Source organism: Canis lupus, chromosome 1, assembly GCF_003254725.2.
Source record: "Canis lupus dingo isolate Sandy chromosome 1, ASM325472v2, whole genome shotgun sequence".
Lineage (NCBI taxonomy): Eukaryota > Metazoa > Chordata > Mammalia > Carnivora > Canidae > Canis > Canis lupus.
This window is the reverse complement of record NC_064243.1, coordinates 13,805,768-13,816,216: the sequence shown is the minus strand read 5'-3', so window position 1 is coordinate 13,816,216 and position 10,449 is coordinate 13,805,768. Positions and strand designations below refer to the sequence as shown.

General features: G+C 43.0%; 1 long non-coding RNA gene across 1 annotated transcript; it reads right to left on the bottom strand.

Moving 5' to 3' along the window:
- Nucleotides 1-232: 232 nt before the first annotated feature.
- Nucleotides 233-9,207, bottom strand: LOC112644031 (uncharacterized). Its single transcript, XR_003126084.3, has 3 exons — nt 7,779-9,207; nt 4,290-4,373; nt 233-446 (listed from the first exon to the last, which is right to left on the bottom strand). It is a non-coding gene; the product is annotated as an uncharacterized LOC112644031 (long non-coding RNA).
- Nucleotides 9,208-10,449: the final 1,242 nt, after the last annotated feature.

Below are 10,449 nucleotides of genomic sequence, written 5' to 3'. Positions count from 1 at the left end.
AAAAGGTGTTTCATATTATGCACAAAAACTTTTCAAATGTGAACTGGTGACTTACAATACTCAAATTTTCCCAATTCTAAAATCTCATGAACACATATCCAGATAGGCAAAGCAGGTTAAAAGTAAATTAGAACACACAGACACACACACACACACACACACACACACACACACACACCATTTAAACCCTGAAAAGTTCCAGATAATTTTTTTCTATTTAATCATATTTGGTTTAAAGTTATTATTATTTTTACAAAATCAGCTGATGTTCATCACATTAAAAGAGCTACAGCCAAGCAAAAAAGCATTTCTAGCCATCCAGTGGCAGCCACTGTTGTTTCCAAGAGGCCAATTTTCTGCTGAGCGAGGTTACTGTTCTTTCTGGTAGAGGAGCTGAGTGAGGGCAGAGCATCCAACCAGAATGGTCCCACAGGCAGCGGGAGACGCTGGGCGGAAACACAAATACAGGTCAGGCTAAACTAACAGATCTGGGTGTCTTTGGCCCAGAAATGACAGGTGATGTCCCAAAGGGAGAAAAGGAGACAGTGGGGGGTTGGGAAACAAAAGCCCAGATCTGGGTTCTGAGTCTTGGCAAACACTGATGGGTATGGAACCCGAAGAGGGGTTTATTATGTTAAATCCAAGTTTTGGAATAGGGGTGGGGAATGGGGGCAGATGGGGCTCAAAAGAAGGCAGAAATTGTGTTAGCACCGGGTGGGAAGTAAACTACTCCTTGGCTTTGCAAACTTCTTCCAATTTTTGTTTTTTACAAATCTTAATGGGGAAGCAGCACTAGTGAAACAGGTAAGAGCTGAGTTCCTCTGGTTGGCAGACCCCGAGGGACCTCCTGGGAGCATCTTTGACCCCTGCCTATTGTGGGAACTATTGGCTTCCCTCTCTTGTTTGTTAAACTGTGAGACTGAGGTTTAGGGTTGGATATAATTTTACTCAAAAGAAATAAAAGGATCTAGCTGTGTCAGATTGGATCATCGCTCAGGCTTTGTTTAACAGAAAGGTTCTATAATTTAATGGACTCTCAAATCCCCTCCTTCAGAATCAGAGCTTAGAGGTCTCTCACCTGACTGTCTCCCCATAATCCAAGCCTGCCCCTGCTCGTCGTCCCAGAAGGACTCATTCCATGGTATCATCATCAGCTTCAAATTTGTTGACTTCCTGCCCTTTGTCTCTTGGACCCAGGCCCCCTCACTTACTCTGTCCCGGCTCTAAATTCTCTTTCATTACACCTGAGCTTTTCAAGAGCTGATGCTATGTTTGATGATTCCAAACACTACTGGGCACAAGTAAGTGATTCATGCATTAAATTGGCTTGGGGGGATCCCTGGGTGGCTCAGCGGTTTCGCGTCTGCCTTTGGCCCAGGGCGCAATCCTGGAGTCCCAGGATCGAGTCCCACGTCGGGCTCCCGGCATGGAGCCTGCTTCTCCTTCTGCCTGTGTCTCTGCCTCTCTCTCTCTATGTCTATCATAAATAAATAAATAAAAATAAATCTTTAAAAAAAACTGGCTTGGAAACAAGACGACTGGGGGAGAAAGAGCAAACGGATAAGGAAGTGAGAAAAATTATCGGTGATAAGCAAGCAGGACAGAGAAAGAGATCTACATGGCAGTAGGACATCTTGAGACACTAATTTATGTTTATCCTCACTTTGACTTTTCCTTAAGCTTATTCCCAGCAGATGGTCCTGGCAGGTAACTCCTTCAAGACAGACTCTGCTTGGAGGTGGGCTTAGAAATGGTATCTATGTGGAAAAGGGGAGAGAGAGAGCGCGCGCGCCTTAGACTGGGAAGGGCAAGGTTGTTGGGCTGCCCAAGTTGTGGTATATCAAGACTCTTTCCACTGCAATTACAGACTCCAATTTAAATAGGCTGACAGTTGAGAATTTAATGGCTCACGAAATTGTGGATCTAGCTTCAGGCATGGCTGAACTCTGTTGAACAAGAAGGACTTTTTGTCTTTGGCTCTCTCTCAAGGCCCAGCTGCTCACTGAGCTGGCTTCACTCTCAGGTTCCCTCCATAGAGGAGAATCCACTAAGTACAGAGTCTACAGTGCACCTCCCTGAAGCCCAGCAGACAGAAACTCCCATAGAGGGGCTGACTTTCAGTGCTTAGGATTGGCTGAAATCTTGGGTCAGGAGCTCAATCAATCACTTATTAGCTCCATATATTCCAGAGTAGGGAGGAGTGGTTTCCCAAAGAGAAATTGAAGTGCTGTTGTTGGAAAAAAGGGAGATATACTAGGCAGGCAAAAATACCAAATATCGAAAAACAAAACAAAACAAAACAAAACAAAACAAAAACAAATATCTGCTGCCATATTCTGTAGAAGCTAACACCACCCAAGCTGTTGACAGCAAGGGGTTAGCTTAGGGAGGTTCAGAGACTCCCAACCTATGCTGAGATCCCCGTGTTCTATCTGGCACATATGGAATATGTGGGTACCCTTATGGATTAAAAATGAACCCCAACCTCTATCTCACTCCAACTCACCTTTAAGGGAGGGTTCAGGCTTGATCCTTAAGGATACCATTGTTCCCTTAATAGACAGGAGAGTAAAGGTTCCACTTCCCACCTTGCCCTCCCATAATTTTTCCACCTCCTGAAAAAAGATTCTTTCACAACCAGGGGGAGGGGAAAATCTCTAGAAGGACTTGAAATGGTCTTTTTACCAGCATGGTAAAAAGGAGGTATAAGACCTTAAAGGCAAATCGAATTTTCATTCAAGAAAATAAAACAAGCATGTCCTGCATTTTATTTGCAGAGGAAGATTTATGCCTGCCATGTTGCTTACTTACGGTGTCTGAAAATATTTTCCCCCAAAGAACTATAATTCAACAAGCATGTGCTTTATTTTCTCAAAACCAAGCATTCTCTCTTAGTCCCTTTATTAGTTTTTTTTTTTTTACCTTAGTCCCTTTAAAATAAAGCCCAAAGGTGAGGAAATCTTGAAAGACCCACTCTCTAGGTGAGTGTATTGCTAAAAAATTACAGGTTAGGGATGCCTGGGTGGCTCAGCAGTTGAGCGGCTGCCTTCAGCGCAGGACATGATCCCAGAGTCCTGGGATTGAGTCCCACATCAGGTTCCCCGCAGGGAGCCTGCTTCTCCCTCTGCCTGTGTCTCTGCCTCTCTCTGTGTGTCTCTCATGAATAAATAAATAAAATCTTTTTTAAAATTACAGGTTAAAAAAATTATAGGTTAATGACTCCAGAAATAGATCCACCCATATACAGTCAACTGATTTTTAACCGAGGTGCTAAGCCAGTCCAATAGTGAAAGGTCTTTTTTAACAAATATTGCTGAAAAGCAGATACGATAGGGAAAAAAAATGAGCCTCAACCTCCACCTCGCTCCATGAATAAAAATTAATTTGTGCTGAATTACAGACCTGAATATAATATCCAGACTATCAGCTACTGGAAGAAAATATAGGACTCTATCTTTATGATTTGTGGTAGGCAAAGACATCCCAGATAAGACCCCAAAACCATTAATCATCAAAGAGCAAAACTGATAAGTTAGACATTATTGAAACTAGAAATTTCTGCTCATCAAAAGACACTGCTAAGAAAATGAACACATGAGCCCGTGTAGGCTGGGGAAAATATTTGCAGCATAAGTATTTGACAAAGGACTTGATCCCAGCACTTACCAACCAACAGTAAAGAGATGAACAACCCAGTTTTAAAATGAGCAAGACTTGAATAGACATTTCCCAATAGAAGATGCACTAATGACCATGAAGGCAAAATTCAAGAAAGTCACACTTCCTTCTGTGTGAGAGCCTTCCAGAGGTAGCTTGCTGGTGTGGAAGACTCTGGTGGAACAAAGAAATCTGAGGCGCTGGTCTTTGAATCCTTACTACATTTGGGACAGGAGGAGGGATGAAGTCAGCCATTTGTTGGGTACGCATTCCCCTGTTCCTCAGCTACCTTTAGATGGGCTGAACATCTTCACATGGGGGTGTTCCCCACACCTGCCGTCCAAGAATGAGCAGAAGGGGACAGCCACCAGCTTCCCTCCTTGTCTGGCTCAGCCCCCCCCCCCTCCGCCCCGGCCCCACACCTCAATCACTTCACCTTTGGATTGGTAGCTACTCGATACATGCGTGTGTCCACATTCCTACAGACCAAAGAAAGCTGTCTCCTCATCAAGGAAGGTCTGGGGCTTGGCACCATGCTAGCCCCCATGGCATGCATCAGAGGTATACGGGCTCATAGCCACTTGCATTTTCTTCGCCCTCCCCTCCCCCTCTCCAGACAATGAATTTCTAACCTGTGCAAGGTGGGCTCCCAGGGAATGTGGTGTCAACAGCAATAAATAAGGTCCCTCCTGGGCCTTCCTCCAAGAGCTTGCTGTCTGTTGAGAGGCAGAAGGCAAGATAACAACTATTCAGCAAAGGGAGCTTATATGGGGTGGATGTCACTGGGTCGCTGCTGCTCTGACCTGGTCTTCAAGGAGAGAAGGACAATGAGTAATGCATATGGGAGAAAGGAAATCAGCCTGGCTGGAAGGAGAACTCATGTGTGGGCTGAGATGCAAAAGGGGGGAGGGGCTGGGGGAGAGAGGGAGAGAGAGAGGGAGGGAGAGGGAATGTACAAAGTAGTGAAGGGTGAGCAAGGCACCAAATGAGTGACAGAGGCATCTGGACAGGCAGTGTGCTAGCAAAATGAATCAAAAGCTGCAATAAGACCCCAGGGAACGACCACACTGCTGTTGAGTCTCCATCCAGGACTCTGCCAAAAATGTCTGACTTGCCCAGAACACGGGTTCTCTGAAGGTCAAGTATAAGCATTAACATAAAATGATTTCTTGCAGTTGTTAGAGATGCGGGGTTTTGTTCAGAGAATCTTACTCATCCAGACTGCTGGCTGGCAGGTAGTTTTTAGTAAAATATTATAGTTTTATTATTTTATTTTTTAAAAGATTTTATTTATTTATTCATGGGAGACACACACACACACACACACACACACACACAGAGAGAGAGAGAGAGAGAGAGAGGCAGAGACACAGGCAGAGGGAGAAGCAGGCTTCCTGCAGGGAGCCTGACATGGGATTCAATCCCAGCACCCCGGGATCATGACCTGAGCCAAAGGCCACTGAGCCACCCAGGTGTTCCATATTGTAGCTTTATTGTCACTCTTAGTCAACTAATTTTGTTTTTCATCTTTTAGAGATAGCACTACCTTTTTTTGTTTTGTTTTGGTTTGGTTTGGTTTGTTGGTTTGTTTGTTTTGTAGCATATTCTCCGGTTTTCAGAGTGTTTGCATGACCAGCAGTTCACTGGAGCCTTATAACATCTCTTTCTTAAAGAGGGCAGCCTAAGGGTCAGGGAGGCAGGGAGAGCCACCCACAGGTCACACGATTAGGAAGGACAGAGATTAAGACCCAGGCCTTCTGTTCTCCAAACTGGCTGAGAATAAGCCTTCAATCTGCGTGGGCCTTGGACCTGGGTCACGGTCTCCTGTTTTCCTTTGATGTTGAACTTGCTGATAATTTCTCCATGCTGAATTGTGTGTGGCAGCCACCATGGAGGGTGCTAGTGCCCTGCTGTAAAACAGGAACAGCTCTATTTGATAAGACCAGCCATAATTTATTGCTGCTTTAACCTCTCTGTTGCTCAGGCAACTAATATCCTGAATTCAGACTCGGGCTATTTTAGTTAAGTTTAAAAATTTATGACTTTACAACTGCTCAGCCCCTCACTTTGCTCATGTCCTACGCCTATGAGTCATGCTGACCCCCTAAGAATTGCCTTGAACTCTAAATTAACTGAGTCTGGGGTGCAGGTGCATGTGAAGAGCTGGGCCCCGTGCATCCTGACTCATGCACCGAGTGGCCTGCCACCTCCTTGCTGCGCTTGCCAGCCAGAAAGGACAGAGGGACGCTCTGTGTTGACCTTTCTAGGGCCTGCCCTTTGCTGCAGGAACACAGTTTACTGCAGATTAGGCAAATTTATTTCACAATAAGTAGGCGGCACATGGTTAACTCTGTAACAGAAAAGGGCTACTGGTACCACGGGTTCACGAAGAAATAAGCACACAAACCCACTGCGTAAGGCCAACTTGGGAGCTGGTTTGGCTTCGTCTTCTCCCTCGCGGCTGGCAGGTCACACCAAGTCCTTCTGCTTTTTCACCTTCTTTATTTCACTGTCTCTTCTCTCCCAGAAGCCGTTGGCTGGACAACTGTTAACTCTTGATCTTCCCGCCTGCACCCCATTCGTTTAACCAAGCTTCATGCACACTCTGCTCTGTCCTCCATGCTGGGGACACCTCATAGCTCACAGTCCCATGGAAGAGAGGGACAGGTTCAAGTGAGCAAATCAGTGCAATGCATTGATTAGAGTAGAAGCTCCAGGGACAGGGACCATGTGGGTCGTAGTCTTCGTGCCTACTACTTGTGGAATACAGAAACGAGCAATTTTTGAGAGTTATAATGAAACCTATGTTCAAAGAGCTCTGAAAATCTTCAGAAGACAGGGCTTGAGTTGGCAGAGGAAGCACTGGGCCAAGTGGAGGATACGTGACTGCAAGGAGGCGACACTGAGCCTGCAGGCTCACTCCAAGTTTGGCCTCCTCGAAGGCCCTTTCTGACTGTTCCAGTGCCTGGGGACTCTCCTCTTCCTAACTGGGCACTTTAGAACATTATGGCACTTCAAATTCATAATGGCATTGTTTTCTTTTTTTACATGGATGTGTCATGTGTCCCTAATTAGACTACAGTCTCTTTGAGGGACTACAATTTATTTCCTATACGCACAGACCAGGAATTCGTAGATTCTTAATTGGATGTATTCTGCATGGGAGATGCCTGGCTGTACAATTATTTACTCATAAATCAAAAGGAATGCTTCTCTTTAAATATCAGTTTCTCTGGGACCTGAAATTGTCAATTTATAAACTTTTAATTACTTGCTAGAGTCTAAGATGGGGTCAGAAGGAAATTTTAAAGTGCCAAGTATAATGATCAATCATGGTTCGATTAGAAATGCAGAGTATCTCTGAGTACATTATTTGATGTATCCAACATTCTGATTTCAAAAATACATCGCCCCATCAAAAAAACAATTGTAGATAGTTTTAATACTAGTAAGTAATGTATCACAGAGATCTAACAAGTATAAATATAGGAACAGACTCCATGTAGCTGGCATAGAAATCACTTTTGAGAATTTAACTCTCAGAGGACTTTGCTCTACGTATTTGTGGGTGCTCGTATATATTTTTTAATGGTTCCAAAATAATTTGCTTTTGTTTCATTCTGGAATGTAATTACTAAAATGCTCAAATGACTTCAATATGTGGTATTTAAAATCCAGTGTAAAGGGATTTAAAAAATTAGTCAGAACTCAAAAGATAAGATTTGAATCTTAAACCTCAAATAGTTGTCGCGTATCTGTTTATAAAAGAAGAGATTTTCCTTCCACTCCCCCCCCCCCCTTTATTCATCTCAAGTAGAAGTCTATTATAGCAAAAATGCAACAGTGGCATCCTGTGGCTTGGCCTGTGAATGACAAGTGTGTGTCCCAGTTGCGGCCTTGGGAGACTTGGAATCGAGGTGCTAAGAGAGGTACAGATTCGGTTCAAGGAACATGGTGTTGCTGAAGAAAAAAACAACCATTTGTTATTTTTAGAGACCTAAAATCATTATAAATGAATCTTCATGGTCTTTTATGTTCATTTCATGAGGATGCAGTGCTTGTATAATTTAAAATGGAGTTGAAAATAAAGCTACAGAAATTATTTTTTTTAAAAAGCTTACTTTTGGAGGAATCCAACATGGGGTTTCCCTCTTGTAGCTTTTATACAGAGTATCCTATTATTTCTCGCACGATGGTATCACAGCATCCCGTGATGGTATCACAGCATCCACAGCATCCACTGTATAGACTGAATGGCGAGTTTGTCTTTCTCACATTTCATAAAAGAAAAAGAGGGGGCACATTTAACAAATGGTAATTCCTAAGGAAGTGTGGGAAACAGAGTAAAAAATCCAGACTGACCATTCACAACTGCCAACCATTTTTTTCCCCCAAGAAACAAAATGCACGTAAGTCTTTGGTGTTCCTTGACTGACACCCTCAGTGGCCTTTCTCTCAACATCCAAACATCACTGTCATAGCTTACTGTAAGAACTTTCAGCTTCTTACCTGTTTCATTTTTTTTTTTTTTGCACATTTTATTTAAAATTTTATATAGGGATCCCTGGGTGGCACAGGGGTTTGGCGCCTGCCTTCGGCCCAAGGCGCGATCCTGGAGACCCGGGATCGAATCCCACGTTGGGCTCCTGGTGCATGGAGCCTGCTTCTCCCTCTCCCTATGTCTCTGCCTCTCTCTCTCTCTCTCTCTGTGTGTGACTATCGTAGATAAATAAAACAAATAAAATAAAATAAAATAAAATAAAAATAAACAAAAAATAAAATTTTATGTAAACAGAATTACGGTGTTCATATTCTGTAAGTTTTTTCACTCAAGATCCAATGGAACTCTCATAAATGCTTTTATTGAGTGAAAAAATTCATAGAATATGAATACCAGGGGCACTTAGGTGGCTCAGTCAATTAAGCATCAGTTTCCTGATATCAGTTCAGATGTCGGTCTCATCAGTGGCATGAGTTCAAGCTCCCCATTGGGCTCCATGCATACATGAACACAATTTTATTTATGTATTTTTTTTAAGAAAAAAACATAAAGGCATTTGGATTTCCACTTTTGGAAATCTCCTGTTCTCATCCTCCCACCCTCATTGGGGGTGTTTCTATTCCCTTATTTATTTAGGTTCTTTCCCCCATTAAATATAAATTCCCTAAAATAAATGTATATTTATCCATTCTTTGGTTATTGATCCTGCAAAATCTCTTCTCCAAGGCTTTTTTTTGTTTTGTTTTGTTTTTTTAGTTAATACCATGTCTCATTTTGATTATGGCATATTTTGTAACAAAGATGATTTCGGGTCCAAGGAGTTGTAGGTCAGTTACTGTTTAGTTGTAAGCAGTGGGATCCAGTCCGACTAGTTTAAGCAGAAGAGAAATTAATGAGCAACAGTAAGGAGCTTAGGCGCTTTGGGAACCATGGCCTCCACTTCAATGAAAGGAAGTCCCAGCACCAACTCGCTCTTCCAGGAATCTGCCATCACCTCCAGGACCACATCACCTGGGCCCCTCCAGGCTCCAGAGATGCTGTGGAGGCGCCTCACTTCCGCCGGAAGTGCCTCACTTCCGCCGGAGCCCTCCTGGGGCGTCTGATTGGCCGGCCTGGGTCACATGCTACGCCCTGGCCGTGAAGCAGTCTGGGTAAAAAGCGCTTACCTGCAGGAAGCACGCCTGTGGGTGCGGGCAGCCAGCGCGAGGTGGCCTGGGGAGCCGGAAGGTGTTGGTGGGTTCGCAGATGGCATATTCACTCTTAAGTTGTAAAGACACTGTCCTGCGCGTTCCAGTAGTTTCCCTCCTGGTTGCAGGTTTTCAGGTGGAGGTCCTTAACGCCTCCAGAATTTATTTGCTGCATAATTGGCACAGGAACCTAATGCAGAGCCAACGCTTCCATCCTTTATCCTCTTCTCACTCCTCTCTACTTGCATCTCTCTCGTAGCCCCCTTTCCGGGATGCACAGATTTGGGGTGGGCTCTCTATTCGGCCCCAGCACCTGCCCTCTGCCCAGCCCACTGTATTTTAACTTCTGAAACTTGGTTGTCTTGACATCTGCAGGGCAACTCGTCTGCCGACCTCATTGTTCTTCTTTGTCAAGATGATTTTTTTTTCATAATTTTCACATGAATTTTATCATCAATTTGTAAACAAAAAAGTGCTGCAGGGTTTGGTTTGGAATTTAGTAAAATTTAGGGACAATTTAGGCAGCACCGACATTTTTAATGCTTTTGAGTCTTTTTAATCCATTACTCAGATCTTTTATATCTTTAATAAAGTTTTATCATTTTTTCCATAAAGCTCTTAAACATTTCATGTGACATGGATTCCTTTTTTTTTTTTTTTTTTTTTGTGACATGGATTCCTTAGGTTCTCTATGGTTTTTGCTATGATCTGAGTTTGGTTTTTTTTTTTTTTTTTCAATTTTATTTTTTAATTTGTTGTTGCTGAGATATAGGCAAAGAAACACTGAATTTTATATGTCGCTCTTGTAATCAACAACCTTGCTGAATTTTTTTATCACTTCTAATAGTTTATCTGTTGATGTTTATGCATTTTCTATGCCTAAAAGTTTTTCATTTCCTTTGAAAAACTGCACACATTTTTTTTCTTTGCTTTTTCCTCCTTTCTTCCTTTCTTCTTAATGCACTAGCTAGTATTTCCTGCATAATATTGAGTTGTGGCAGCTATAACTGCCCTTCTTGCTTTGTTCTTGCTTTTAATGGGACTATTTCAGAAGTATGTGATGTCACTGCTCTAGGTTTTATCAGATTAAAGAACTTCCCTTCT